At 43.2% G+C, this 15,763-nt stretch overlaps 1 long non-coding RNA gene across 1 annotated transcript; it reads left to right on the top strand.

Moving 5' to 3' along the window:
* Window positions 1-324: 324 nt before the first annotated feature.
* Window positions 325-12,632, top strand: LOC144689784 (uncharacterized). The gene is made up of 2 exons (XR_013578708.1): window positions 325-551; window positions 12,123-12,632. It is a non-coding gene; the product is annotated as an uncharacterized LOC144689784 (long non-coding RNA).
* Window positions 12,633-15,763: the final 3,131 nt, after the last annotated feature.

Below are 15,763 nucleotides of genomic sequence, written 5' to 3'. Positions count from 1 at the left end.
GCTGTAAAGAGCACCTTAAGAATATAGATTCTTTCTTCAGTTTTTCACCTGTCCACCCATGACTCTCTATATAGCACACAACTTTGCCTCTCATTGACTTGAGAATTCAATTTTTGGGGAATGGCAGATGGAATAAATATTGGGGGAAGAAAACCTCTTACAATTTCATTTGTTCAATCCTCAGACTATTTTGCCTTTGAGTCTTTAGATTTCATTTTTCTTGAGGGAAAATTGCAGCTTGTCTTATCAAAGGAGTGCAGTATGATAGTCGTTTGAAAAATAAACAAATAACAGCTCCTGGGAAACAGCCTGTGATTTATTTTTACGGCTATGATCAGATGCATCTGTTTTCCAGTTCTGTGGTGCTGCAAGTAGCTTTTAGCTAAAGTTATTTTTGCTGTCAGGCATCTTAATACCCCAGACTTCAGACCCTATAACGTGCAGAGCTTGTTTGGAAAGCAGAAAAAAAAGTAGACTTCTATCTCATCTAAACCTCCATGGAATGTTTATGGCAACTAATGCAATGCAAAAGGGTTAAAGCATGACCCAGGGTAAGTCCTTCAACTGTAATTACCTCTGTAATATAAGATAGGTTGACTGCATAACAGTCATTAGAGCTATTCTAGACATTGCTGCTTCACCAAGCCCTGACATGCTCTTCTCCTGGGTACATCTCGCATTTCACCAGGATCATGTTCGCTGTTAAGAAATATCTTCAGCATGTCTGCTGACAAACAGGATATGGTGTCCATTATTCACAGAGATGTTTATGTACTACTCTGAGAGACAGCAGAGAAATGAACAACAGTTTTTGGGGGGCATTTTCTTCATTCTTTTCCTTGTGGACAGTTGTATGAAGTGAATTTTTACTCCTCTAAAAAGGTATTGTTTCTCACGTCAGCATTTTGTGATGCAAAATATTTTCTGCTATAACATGCATTATTTTTGGCTAACTCACTAATGGGCAAATTACAGTCATGACCCTTGTGATAGCATGATTAAAATCTATATTTGTAACTTTAATTTTCTGGAAATGGACCTTCTATAATGATGAGGAAAGCCTGTACAGACCAAACAATGTGAAAAAACAAATGCATTGCTAGCCTGATTGGGCAGGTTGTCCGTTCAGCCTCAGAATGGCAGCTTATAGTTGTTTCCACTAAGGCTTGCCCTTAGAAACAAACTGTACACGATAGGTCATTGTGACTTTGGAGATAGCTGTGTCAACGTATTTGTGTTACAGTAATACTTTTGAATAACAATAACAATTTGCATTTACATAGCACCCAAATGTTCCAACATGCTTCACGGGAGCTTAACAAGACAAGAATTGAGACCGAGCCAAGGAAGGAGATATAATGACAGTTAAATGAAAGCTTGGTCAAAAAGGTAAGTTAAGGAGTCACTAAAGGAGGTTAGAGAAGTGGAAAAACAGAAAAGTTTAGGGAGGAATTCTAGAGCTTACAGCCTAGATGGCTGAGTGCCAAGCCACTAATAGTCAGGCAAGAGAAGCCGAGATATACAAAAGTCCAGAGTTGGAGAAATGCAGCACTCTTTGAGTATTGTAGGGCTGGAAGAGGCTACATTATTAAGGAGGGGTGCAGCAAGGGAGGGATTGGAACTCAAGGATCAGTTGCGGGAAAGATGAGTACAGATTTGAGAAGCCACGCATCTCCTTTAAGGACTTTGGAGAGGAAAGAGGGGTTGGGGATGGGATGGTAGTTTACAAAGACAGAGAGATCAAGGGTGAAGTTTTTGATGAGGGAGCGATGACACATTTGAAAAGGACAGTGATAGCACCTGAGGAGAGGGAACCATTTACAATATCAGCTAGCATGGGATTCGGGAAGGGAAGTTAGGTTATTCACATTTTAATGGGAATAGGGACATGGGTGCTGGAGGTGGGTCCCATGGACAAGATGAGCTCAGAGAAGGGAGATAGCATAAAAATTAGAGGTAGATGCAAGTTTAGGAAAAAGGCAAGAGAGAACCTTGGCACAGAGGGGAGATGTATGGCAGAGGCAGCTCAATGGACAGTCTCAACCTTAGTGACAAAGATGTCCATGAGCTCCTTATTCTTGTTGCCAGAGGTGAGGAATGGATGGGGCAGAAGAGTGAGGTTTAAGGAGGCGATTTGTGGTAGATAAAAGAATGCAGACTTATCTATACATTCAGTGATGATCCTGGAGTAGTAAGCAGTTCTGACATAGTAGAGCAAGGCCTGATAGTATTTGTGAAGGCCTAGCTAGATATGGTGATGAAGACGACATCAGTTGTGTGCCATTTACATTCAAGTCTGCACCTAGCCATTGGGCATAATGGAGCAAAGATAGAGGGTTGTACCAGGTGGAATGACCAGAACGACAGAGATTAAAGCTTTTGCTGGGGACATGGGCAGCAAACATGGAGGCGAAAGTGTGATTGAAAAGTTCAATAGCTACAGTAGGATTGTGGCAAAAAGAGGTCCAAAGGCTAGATAATTGGGCGTTCAAAAAAATTTAGGGGAGAGCATTTTTCTGAAATGGATGTAGAGGGATGTGGGGTTGGAAGAGGTATGTGAGTAGTCAGGGATATAAGGAAGTGATCCGAGATGGTCTTTTCTTTGATTGAGATGATGAGAATAGAGAGGCCACATGAGATGTCAAGGTTAAGAGATGAATATGAATTTGAGTAAGAGACTTCTGTGGAGGGAGAGGTTAATGGGTGACACAAGGGCAAAGAATTTAGAGAATCGAGGGCAAAGTTAGTGAAGATGGAGGTTGAAATGACCAAGGATGTGAAATTCCCCCAGAGCAGAGGCTGAGAGAGGAAATAAGCAAGGATATCTTGGTGAAAAGCTTGGGATAGACAGTAGACAATAAGGATTTCAAAGGAGAGGTAAGAGGGCTGGGTTAAGGTGAAGTGCTCAAAGGAGGAGAAAGAACCAGAGGACTGGAGGACACATCAAGGGGGCATATAGTGATAATGGCCAAACCACCACCGTGGTGGTTTGGGTACAACAGATGATGGAGGGTATGGCCAGGCAAGGAAGCTTCAATATGGGATAAGGTATCATCACCCCTGAGCCATGTTTCCTTCAAGGCCATGATGCCAATGCAATCATTCACAATAAGGTCATGGGTGACGAGGACACTATTTGCAAGTTAACTGATATTCTGTAAGGAGATATGGAGAGGGGCGGTGATCATTGATCCACTGGCAGAATCCACAGGGTCAGCAGCAGAATAGGTGAATGGGCCAAGAAAGATGTTGGAAGGATTAACCCCAGTGAGCTTGCTGAGTGGGAAGCATGACGAGAGAGGTGGGAAGTTGGGGGTGCAATGCTTAAGGAGGCATCAACAAGAGGCTGGAAGCATTACCGTGGACTGAATTTTTGCTCCTGGGTCAGGAGTGCAGAGTTGGGACATTTCCCAGCTCCACAAACCTGATCCAAGACAGAGTGCCTGGGAATTGAGATTTTCATTCTCGGGTGGCAGGGTTCTCTGGCAGTCGGGCTGGGCGACCCCAGAACAAGTGCTGGGGCTGCTGGATGAGGAGGCAGGCTGGGCAGAAGGCCTGCCTTGGTGCACCGGCACTTTGTCAAAGATTTTTTAAGGTATCTTTTTTAAAAAGCCCTTACCCTTTACACCCCCTCATCTGCCCACACATTCCCTGCCCCCCATCCATGCCAACCCATGCCTCCCTACCTACCCTCATAACCCATCATGCCCAGCATCCTTTGCCCTTACACCTACCATGCCAACTCAACCAATATCCACCATGGCCAGACCTCAGGAGCCATGCTGACATAAAATAAAATACAATTCTAAGTGTCCATTGCAGACTTTATATTTTTCTTTAAAAAAGCACTGTCATGCATAAAATTTATTACATTTATATTCCTTCAACTACATGACCCCTTAAAAAAACTAACATTTCAATCAAGTGCTTAACCCCCTATAAAACAAGTATTGGAATTCATAGTCCCACTTCAAAGAGCCTATGACCACTTGGAGCTGTCAATCAAACAATGAACTGGAAGGCACCCCACTGTGATAATGGAAGGTTGTAAAATCAGTCTTGCAGTGCAAATCCAGTAATGCCAACCCTCAGGCTTATGTCATCAGAATGAAATAGCAAGCAATCATTTTTTTCACATGCCACAGCTTTTTCAAATATTTAAAAAAACAGGAGTTTGAAATGTTTGACAGCTTGACAATTGCTTTTGACACTTTTGACAGTTCCTTTTGAGAGTTGCTTTTCACAGTTACTTTTGACGCTTTTGACAGTTCCTCTTGACAGTTGTCTAGACAGTTCCAATGGGTTTATGCACCTTTTACACACATTCATGTCCGCTTTTAGAAATTCCAAAGGGTACCTTACCTCTCCCAAAGATGTCTCAGGGCCATATGCAAAGGGTTACACTACCTCTTCAAAGCATTCAGCAAAGTTTAGACCTGTTACTACCAAGTCAAATCTGTGCACATCATGTTTCACACGCCTAGGTCACCAAACTCAAACATAAGTACAGACAGCTGCTGATTTATATGGGAAGCTGCCTCCCCCGTGCATGCGTAAATCCCGACCTGGCCCCATTCCCCACCAAAATGGTAGGTGCTGTGCTCAGGGGTGGGACTTCTGGATTTTGGACTCTTCCACCGTTTGCAAAAATCCAGGCCTGTCTTTTGGAAGTCCAGGATAGCCCTAAACTTAGAGAAAGAACATTGCATTACTGAATAAATGTGTTGGGAAGTCATTAGAGTATCTAGCCCAAAGACCCTACTACTGGACTGCCACGGTAGCCATCAGGGTGTTTCCTTTGCAGCCATTCATAATTATTTCATTGTAGTACCCTTAAAATTGGCTCAGATGGGCCACATGGCTGATTTCTGTTCTGTAACCATGAATTATTTGTTTGCAGCTTTTAAAGTTTATGAATTTTTCATTAAATCTTCAACCTTAAATTGTCAATCCACTACTTATCTGCCTTGAATGGTTTTAAGATTAAATAAAACAGTACATAATGGCTGTGAACCACTGAAGCTGAGGCTGTTATATGTAATTTAGATAATTTCAGGGTAAAAAATTAATGATTCTCCAATAGTGCTTTAACATTTTGGGTGCAACTTTATATAATGCTAGCATAGTAACAAATTGATAATCAGTCCTTGGAGTGAAGCAGAATGTTATTGCTGCCCAATATATGTATATATCCCATATGTCAATAAGCAATATAAGAAATTATAAAAGACTATTTGAGTGGTTATTTTCTATATATTTGTTTACTGTTTTACAAGAAGTTGTTTATGGCCTATGTTAAAGTTTTTTTTTTACAATTTTAATACATTCTTAATCTCAGTTCAATAATCCTTTGCTTGATAGCTAAACGCATTGTGGAGGTGTCACATCAGAGCAAGAACACAAAACAACTACTTTTGGAGTTTCCAGTCATGGCAAAGCTAAATTTGTAGCAGCTAAATTAAGACTCTTTCTTGAAGTGGTGAACCAGTCAACTAAACATTCTTGCTATTGTGCTTTGCTAATATATTATATTGTTCTTTAAACAATAGTGAGCTTGTTGAAGTTTTGGTCTGCCCTAAGCATTAAGTCTTAAGTGGCCAGGTGTCAATGCAGCTCTTGCTGCGAGGTATACCACCCAGTTCCTTAGCACTTAACACTAAAACTGATCAGAAGTTTAATCCCTGAAAGCAACAAAAGCTAAATTGAAGCAAAAAGGCAATTTTATTTTGTTTATTCCAAAAACTCCGTACTTCATTCTATTCTTCACATCATTGAGCTGTATTTTGAGTTAAATATTGGATTAGCTGTGCATTTCTAGCATCTTTGACTTTCTATCTAATTTTATATTGTCTAAAGCAATCAGATTGTGGAAACTGCCTAAAATATATTTGAGCTCTTTACATGGATGTGTTTATGACAACTAATTAATTAGCTGGATTGTCTTGTTTGCATAAAAGATGAAAATAGATGAAAATAAAAAATGAAATTTGTACATGGCTAGGCCATTTGCACATTTTGATTAGCTTATAGAATAAGGCTGTAATTTGTCTCTACCCCACTCATAATCAATGGAGGAAAAATCCCTATATATAAATTTAAGTCTATAATATGCTTGAAGACTCGTCCTGACCTGAATGCCTAATTTGACATCATTATTTAGTGTACACATGAAGCACCATGTTATAGCAGGCAGAATGTTCCCCCCGACCTCCAATGGGTTTTGTGTTGGGCGGGACTGGGAAATTTGGGAAGAAGCTAAAAATCGGATTCCCACCAGTGGGAAATCTGTTTGTAATATTCCCCTCACCACTGTCATGGTGGGTTGGGTTTCCACTGATCCATGGCGGGGATCCCATTTGCATGCATTACCATGTCATGAATGCTCATTAAAAGCGATACTTGCCAGAATCACATAGCCCCTCCTAATCTGATGCCAAGTCAGGAGGAAACTAGGCCAGTCTGAAACACTTTTGGAAATGAGTGGGATGCAGCTGTCCGCCCTCACTTTGCTCCTTAGGTGAGTGCTGCATTCAAAGCCCACCTGCAGCAGCACTGCTCTGGGTTCTCATCAATGACTGTGAGGCGCGACACTGGTGGGGATGTAGGGTCGGTCTGCTCACTGGCTTCCTTTGTTCTCTGGGGAGATGTCTTCTGTGGGGCTCAGGCAGGGATGCACCATGAGACAGAGACCAGCAGAGACAGACTAGTTGGGAGGTGGGGGTGAAGGACGACAGAGACATGCTTGACAATGGGCAACGGTGGGGTTGGATTGGGCAGGGAAGGAGGAAGGAGACATGGGGGACAATGAACAATGTTGGGCTTGGAGTGGTGGGTGGGGGGAGACAATGGCAGGCAGAGGGGAGACCAAGGGTGGGAAGCTGAAGCTCGACATGGAAGGCTAGAATACAGACACAGAAGGGGGTGGTTAGAAATTGAACTGTATGAATGGGAGGGGATGCACGCAGACTCCAGAATACAAGGTGGTGGGGGGAGAGTTGTGTTAGCGTGGCACAAAGGGGACTGGTTGCACAGAGACTCATAGAGGGGCTGGGGGAGGGAGACTGTGTTGTCATCAGTAAAGAAGGAATGGGAGAGCTCATTGAAAAACAGTTATAGTCCCTGGTCTGGGGCTAAGAGATCAGAGTGAGAGATTAAAGGTAGTCCTGGGACTCTGTGGACCTCACAGTCAGGGTGAAATTAAAGGCAGTCCTGGGGCTTTGTGCACCTCATAGACAGGGTGAGAGATTAAAGGCAGCCCTGGGGCTTTGTGCACCTCATAGACAGGGTGAGAGATTAAAGGCAGCCCTGGGGCTTTGTGCACCTCATAGACAGGGTGAGAGATTAAAGGCAGCCCTGAGGCTTTGCAGGCCATGCTCAGGGCTATGGATGGCATGCATGTCCTAGTCCTACCCCAGGGAGGGGCAAGGACTGTATGTTCAATTGGGAGGACAGCTTGGTGTGCAGGGTGTGGTCTTGGCCTTACTGTCACTAGTCATGGGTTTGTCTGGCTTGGTACTGGGCTGCAGGTGGGATGGTCAGGGTTAAGGGAGGCAACTGCAGCACGTAAATGGGGAGTACATAATAAAGAGGAGTGTATTTGAAGCTCCCCAGGGGGCCTCCTCTGCGCGTGACTGTGCACACAGCCTTGAGATGGGGAGGGGTGAGGCCTACATGGGCATGGGGATATCAACAGTGATGGTTTCAGGGGACGACTGGAATACCCACCACAATTACAATGGGATCCACAATTACTGGGAGAGGCTGGAGAATAACCAAAGGGAGCTCTACCTGCACATCATGGAGTTCCAGGAAAATTGGAGAGTCCTGAACAATCATAGGGGGAGGAATTGATTACAAAAGTAGGGAAGTTACACTTCAGTTATACAGGGCATTGGTGAGACCACATCTGGAGTATTGTGTACAATACAGGTCTCATTATTTAAGGAAAGATGTAAATGCGTTAGAAGCAGTTCAGAGAAGGTTTACTCGACTAATACCAGGAATGGGCCAGTAGTCTTATGAGGAAAGGCTGGATAGATTAGGTTTGTATCCATTGGAATTTAGAAGAGTAAGAGGCAACTTAATTGAAACCGTTAAGATCCTGAGGGATCTTGACAGAGTGGATGTGGAGAGGATGTTTCCTCTTGTAGGAGAATCTAGAACTAGGGGCCACTGTTTAAAAATTAGGGGTCAATCATTTAAGACAGAGATGAGGAGAATTTTTTTCTTTCAGAGAGTTGTGAGTCTTTGGAACTCTCTTCCTCAAAAGTCAGTGGAAGCAGAGTCTTTGAATATTTTTAAGGCAGAGCTAGATAGATTCTTGATTAACAAGGGGGTGAAAGGTTATTGGGGGTAGGCAGGAATGTGGGGTTGAGGTTACATTCAGATCAGCCATGATCTTATTTAATGGTGTTATGGCACAGCAGATGGTAAATGCTGAGTGCTTGAATTCCAGAGGGAAACTTGAAACAGCTGCCACAACTGTTTTGCAATTTGTGGTTTTATTTCAAGACACATGCCTTGAATTGAGTAGTAATAAGTCCACCGAATCTTAAGGGTTTTTTACAAAACTACATGAAATATTTATTAACAGAAGAAAAGATTTTAAGCACATGCATAGGTCTACAAATGACTACTACAATAACTCCTAACTCCCCTAATTCATCTAGCTCCAGTTACACCTTTGTTAAGGCAACAGTAAAACAAAATAGATTTCAACAGACCCAGACAAAGCACACAATACCCCAGACAGTGATATTCACAATGAGTTTTCTTAGCATTGGTTCTTACAGACAGCAACTTGATACATAGAGGCTGGAGGCTTTTCACACTTGTTAGGTCTTAGAATTCCTTCTCCTTACACATAACCTCATCTCCTTTATCATCTGCACACATGATTGGCCAAATGGCCTCCTTCTGTGCTGTTAAGATTCTGTGATTCTGTGATTTTTAAAAATTCATTCATGGGATGTGGGCTTCGCTGGCTGGGCCAGCATTTATTTCCTATCCCTTGTTGCCCTTGAGAAGGTGGTGGTGAGCTGCCTTCTTGAACTGCTGCAGTCCATGTGGTGTGGGTACACCCACAGTGCTGTTAGGAAGGGAGTTCCAGGATTTTGACCCAGCAACAGTGAAGGAATGGCGATATATTTCCAAGTCAGGATGGTGAGTGACTTGGAGGGAAACCTCTAGGTGGTTTTCCCATCTATCTGCTGCTCTTGTCCTTCTAGATGGTAGTGGTTGTGGGTTTGGAAGGTGCTGTTGAAGGAATCTTGATGAATTCCTGCAGTGCATCTTGTATATGGTACATACTACTGCTACTGTGCGTCAGTAGTGGAGGGAATGAAGGTTTGTGGATGTGGTGCCAATCAAGCGGACTGCTTTGTCCTGGTGTCAAGCTTCTTGAGTGTTGTAGGAGCTGCACTTATCCAAGCAAGTGGGGAGTATTCCATCACACTCCTGACTTGTGCATTGTAGATGGTGGACAGGCTTTGGGGAGTCAGGAAGTGAGTTACTCGCTGCACGATTCCTAGCCTCTGACCAGCTCTTGTAGCCATAGTATTCATATTGCTTGTCCAGTTCAGTTTTTGGTCAATGGTAATTCCCAGGATGTTGATAGTGGGGGATTCAGTGATGGTAATGCCATTGAACGTCAAGGCGCAATGGGTGGGTTCTCTTTTGTTGGAGATGGTCATTGCCTGACACTTGTGTGGTGCGAACGTTACTTGCCAATTGTCAGCCCAAGCCTGGATATTGTCCAGGTCTTGCTGTTTCTCCCCTTTTAATGAAAATTCCATTGGTCATATATGTCTTTGCAACTTTACTTTTTCCATAATATAAATCTTTCTTAGTACTCATATTATCGCCAAACATACTGTTTGGCTTAACTTCTTATGGCTAAATGTAACACCTTACCATCTCTTTGAAATTCAAACTACTCTGGTTTGTCTAAATTGCAAATGTTCCTCACAGCTCACATTCTAAAACTTCAGCCATGTTTACGTATTTAGCATTTCAAACCTATCTTCTCTTTTGATAACTTAAAAGCTCCAAACTAGCTGTCTGCAATTCAATTAAAACCCACACACACACATACAGAAACTAATCCAAACCCCACTATTAACCTACCTTTAAAATAAATCACAATAATATTATGAGAATTATTACATTTTCATGACACCCCCCTCCTTACAGGAAATTAAACCACCATAATTTAAAAAGATGGCTTCATTTTCTTAACCCATCTTACATTACCTCCTGTACTTATCGATAGCTCACACTATTACATTACCAGATGCTTGCATATATATATATATATATATATACACAAAACCTTCATATCAACAGAAATCATTCCACTCCAGTGTCCAGGTTTTTAAATGTCCAATTTTCCCTTTGCTGCTTCAAACTCTTGACAATGCATTTGCAATTAGATTTTCTTATCCAGCCACCTGTATAATCTGTGGATTAAATGGTTGCAATAATAAACTCCATCTGAATAGCCTTGCACTTCTGTCTCAAAATTTGTCCAGAAACTTTAAAGGATTGTGGTCTGTATAAACAATTGTTTCTGATGAATTGTTTGCAATGTAAATCTCAAAATGCTGCAATGCTAACACCATAGTCTCCTTTTCGATCATTGAATACCTTCTCTGTTGTACATTTAACTTCCGTGAAAAATACCCTATCAGTTTCTCAATTCCAGTGTCATCTTCTTGTAACAATAAGCCCCGATGCCTATATCACTTGTGTCAGCGGCCAACTTAAATTGCTTGGCATAATTGGGTACTGCCAAAACTGGTGTCGTAGTCAATACAGTTTTCAAACTGTCAAATGCCTTCTGACACTCCTGCGTCCATTGAAACTTCTTGTCCTTTTTTAATAGTTCAGTCAATGGAGCAACCACACTGCTAAAATTTGGTACAAATTTCTAGTAAAACCCACTCATCCCCAAAACTTCTCGTATTGTTGTAGGTATGGGGAAATCCATGATAGCCTTGACTTTCCCATCTCTCGGAGCCATTTTACCATGTCCAATGCTATGGCCTAGATATGTAACTTGCACTTTTGCAAATTCACTCTTACCAAGTTCATCACCAAATTAGCTATGTATAATCGACAAAACAAATCTTCCAGATGTTGTAAAAGCTCCTCCTACGTTTGACTGAAAAATATTAAGTCATCAACATAAACAGCACAATTGCTTAGTCCTGCAATTACTTTGATCGTCGGTCTTTGAAATGTTGCAGGTGCATTTTTCATACCAAATGGCATGACTTTAAACTGATTTGGGCCATCTGGTATCACAAATGGTAGAGCAGGCTGGAGGGGCCAAGTGGCCTAATCCTTCTCCTAATTCGCATGTTTATATGTTCAAAGCTGGTCGCAAAGTAAAATCGCATCACCACCATCTGGAAAGCCCAAAGTTGTGACAAAGTTTGATATTGGAACTGGAAAAGAATCTGCACAGGAGGGGTCTGAGGAGTACAGGGCTGCACTCAGGGACCCTTTCAGGGGGCACCCTCAAACAGCTTGGAGTCTCAACATTGAAATGGAGTCAGAGCTGAAAGAAAAGAGGATGACTTCCTTGAGAAAATGCAATTGGAGCCATTGCCTTTTGTTGCGCTTTAACAAGAGACTGCAGGAGTCATTGTCTTCATAATACAGTCACTCCATTTGAGCTTTAACAGAGAGCTATGTGAGAATAGAAAATGCAGGCAACTGTAAAGGAAGCACAGCTGCTGCATATCTGCCAGATCATCAATGAAAGCCTCGAATGCGCTTTCTCCAATTGGCATGGGTAACGGGCCAAAGGGCATCCAGCCATTGCTGAAGTGTAAGTTGAACTTAATCAGCAAATCAGGTCATAGATTGCGGGAGGACCTTTGGTAAGGTGGCATATTTCATGAATGTACCCAAACCTCTTCTAACCTACTTGAGATGTCAAGTATCAGGGTTGGCATCGTGGTCACCTAGATCTGTGAGTGTGCATCTCAGCTGCAAGGAAGTATCAGCGAAAGGTTAGTAGCACAGATGCAGTTCTAGGGCAGGATAGTGGCTTTCTGGATGTGGGAGGGAGGTCTACTATATTTGCCCAGTGTTCATTAATTTCATGCATCTATCAGTCCTCAGGGAGAAGGAGAATTGAATGATGTAGCCTGTGCTCAACGCTGTTTTCTTGATGGCAGTGATCCGATTAAGGAGGAGGAGGAGAAGAGCCCAGTGCCGCCTAGCACAGCTTCAAGAGGAGGCCCAGCCTCAGGGCCATGGTCCAGGGAAGCCCCAGCAACACCCAGAGGATGAGGATGTTAGACCCATCCTACAGAGGCGACTTGCACAACCAAGGGTCTACCAGAGAAGACTTTTCTACCTGGAGATGAGCAAAAGACAATGCAGCCTCTGCTCAAATGTTTAGCTGTTTTTTAATCAATAGATAAATGGAAAAAATGTGCTGAAATCCATCATCATTTTTTCTAACTGATTTACAAAGGAGTGCTGATGGTAATATACATAGAATATAAAAGGCATAACTGAGTTTATACTAATATGAAATGGTAAATGTATTCGAAGGGAATTCCCTTAATACCTCACTGGCTCCACCTCTCTCTTTTCCTCTAATACGCTCCTTAAAAGCTCCCTTTGACCTCTTTATGTTGCTTGGTAACAAATTTTGTCTGGTAACACCTCTGTGAAGTACTTTGGGACATATGACATTAAAGATGCAGCCGTTGTTGTAGTACTATTTTAGATAGGATTGCATAGAATGTACATAAAAGCAGACCATTCAGCCCAACTCTGTGCTGGTCCTTATGCTTCAACAAATCTCCTCCCATTCCATCTGCCTCATCCGTCTTTCTATTTCCTTTTCTCTCATATACTCGCCTAGTTGAAGATTTTTATGGCTTGAAAAGTAGATGTGCTAATCCAATTTGTGTTTTTTTTAGCTGTTTACTTTTGACTGGATTTGAAAGACTCTTGACAATTTCTGTTCACCCCGCAGTACTGTGACCTCACTAGGTTCCAGAAGTAATATGGTGTCATTGAGTTAAATGTGAGAACGCCTCATTTATATGGGAAGATGCTATAAAGCATCTTATAGGAGGCTTTACCTTGATAGCGTCAAAATGAATGTAAGGCAGCTCGATTACCAAATCATTACAAAGAATATATGTAATTTTATTAAAATTGTATGATAACATGACAGCTGTCACAAAAGAAAAGTACCGCAGATTCTGGAAATCTGAAATAAAAAGAGAAAATGCTGGAAATACTAAGGAGGTGAGACATCTGTGGGGAGAAGCAGAATTAATGGGCTCAATATTACAGTGTGCTGTGATCCCGGCCGTCCCCCTCCCTGGGTAAAAAGTCAGTGGGGAGCCTGTCCGTAATCCTGACAGCTGCCCTGCAGCAATTTAACGTTGGGAGCAGTGTTAACTGCTTTAAGTCGAGGCTTCCTTTCTTGGGAGGAAGTTCAGCCTGAGAGAGCAGCCGGCCAATCGGGAGTGCTGGCAACTCTTGGGACTACAGGCAGTCCCACCATGCCAAGGGACCCAGGTAACTCCAGGATCGGGGGTCTCAGTGAGGGAGGTGTTGGGGGTGGAGTGTGTTGAGGGTGAGCAAGGTGGGGGAAGGTCAGGTTCAAGGGGCCAGGCAGAAGGGTTAAAGGGGGTATGTCCTTTGCGGGGGCAGGGAGGTGGGTGCCTCCGATGGACCCAGGGAGCTCATGAAGGAGGTGCTCCCGCCTTCACTGACACCAGCCCGTGTAGCTAAAGCTGCCTGCTTCCCACATGGTGTGGGCCTTCTCCTACCATGGGTTAAATACTGATGGCCAGGGAATGAGACCCTGAAGTGGCCATTAATTGGAAACTTACCAGCCTCAATGGGCCCAAGGGTGGGAGGTCTGCCCACACCTCCCCCACCCACTGTAAACTTTCAGACAGGTTGGGGGTGGGCGGATAGGCAGCGGGAAGGTCTCCCACTGGATTTTATGTCACCCTCACCTTCAAACCACTAACAGGGGAGTGTAAAATCTAGCCCAGTGTTTCAGATTGTGATGGCCTTTCATTTGTTCTGATGAAGGGTCATCACAATCTGAAATGCTGGCCGGGATTTCCTGATCCCGCCAGCTGCAGGCATCGTCCTGGGCAGGATGGTAAAATTTGGAGACTTATCCGGTCCTGCCCATGATGATGCCCGTTGCTGGTGGAACCAGAAAGTCCTGCCCTTTAACTCTGTCTCCATTGATGCTGTCTGACCTGCTGAGGATTTCCAGCATTCACTGTAATTATTGAACCTGTCATTGCTTCACTGCTACTTTGCGTGTAATGCAAGTATAAGTTTTGCCCTTTCTAATTGTTGCACATGCTTCTAAAGGTTTTTGTCCTAAGAGTTTTGTTCATGTAATGCAAAATTTGTCTTGGAACTTCTCAATCTATAAGTTTCACTGTTAGTCAATCATGCAGCCTACAGGTCTACATTCACAGTTCTGCTGGCATTAGCTTCAGCACAGATTTTTGCTCTTCATTGTTTTATTTTGTTTGAAAGCCTGTTGTAAAATATTTAAGGGAAAGCTCCTTCAACAATGTGATGCTGAGCAATACACAAGCAACGCACAGCAGAAAGTTACAAGCTGTATTCCTTCATGTATTTGCTAGGTAAGTCGATCTCATATAAACAGCAGCAGAGGCATCAAAATTGGCCTCAACATCCATGGGCTCAGACGATAAAAAATAATCATCCAGTGTTCCTACTCCTAATCCCTACCCTGTGACCAACATGGGAAAGTGCGTATCTGACAGCGAGTCACAACATCCGCTGGGCATAGCTGTAGTGGCCTCCATGGTCAACTGGCCTGCTGACAGTCATGGGTCAAATTCCTCTGTGCATCTGAGCTGACACATTGGGCTGGATTTTACTTGCCCTCGCCGGGCATGTTTTTGGTAGTGGGGGGGCACGTAAGATAGGGCTGGTGCCCAGACAACCACCTTCCCACCCACCCCCAAGCTCACCCCCATAACACGGCAGGTGGGCAGGTGCCAAAATCGCCATATGGAAATAAATAATTAAGGGTCAATTGGGCTTGTTAACAAGCCAATTGATCCTAATAATATGCTGCCCATGCCATAATATGATTGGCGTGAGATTGTTTGCAGTCCGGCAGTGCCCACGACTGAGCTCTTGGCACTGCCGGGACTGCTGAAGCTGTGGACAATCAAATTGGCTGGTAGCTCCTGAGGGCAGCACTTCCTCCTCAGTGAGGGGCAGAAGTCCCATTGTGAGCCAATTTAGCCCACCTGCAGTGTATTATGGCTGCAGGCCTGGATTGCCCAGACTGAGTCAGCTTCCAGCCAACTTTCCTTTTGGGGGAGGTGTGAGCCATTAGCCTCTGCTTGTAAAATGCAGCCCATTAAGTGTGCATTAATATATAGTCATTTTGTTCATTAACATTGGCAGAGCTTTGAGTAATTTTTCCCACACTCCTAAAATTCTTCTCTGAACCAAACTGGCTTAGCTTTCCCATTAATGCACTTTCCCAGCACTAAGGATCTTTTAAAACACAAATGGGGCTTGTTAAACACAAATTAAATGTCAGATTTACTTGTGCTTGCCATCTAGCCTACATCATGCTAATGATGTTTAATATAAAAGGTGACATTAAGAAAGTCAAGGTAACAGAGAGCAGAGGAGGAGGCATTGAGAGGAACAATTTCACTGCTTTGGTGCACAAGAGCAGCAATAATACACCAGTAATTCTGGTTATGGCGGA

The sequence above is a fragment of the Cetorhinus maximus genome, chromosome 14, assembly GCF_964194155.1.
Source record: "Cetorhinus maximus chromosome 14, sCetMax3.hap1.1, whole genome shotgun sequence".
NCBI classification, from domain to species: Eukaryota; Metazoa; Chordata; class Chondrichthyes; order Lamniformes; family Cetorhinidae; genus Cetorhinus; species Cetorhinus maximus.
The sequence above is the reverse complement of the archived record's forward strand: the minus strand, read 5'-3'. Positions and strand labels throughout refer to the sequence as shown.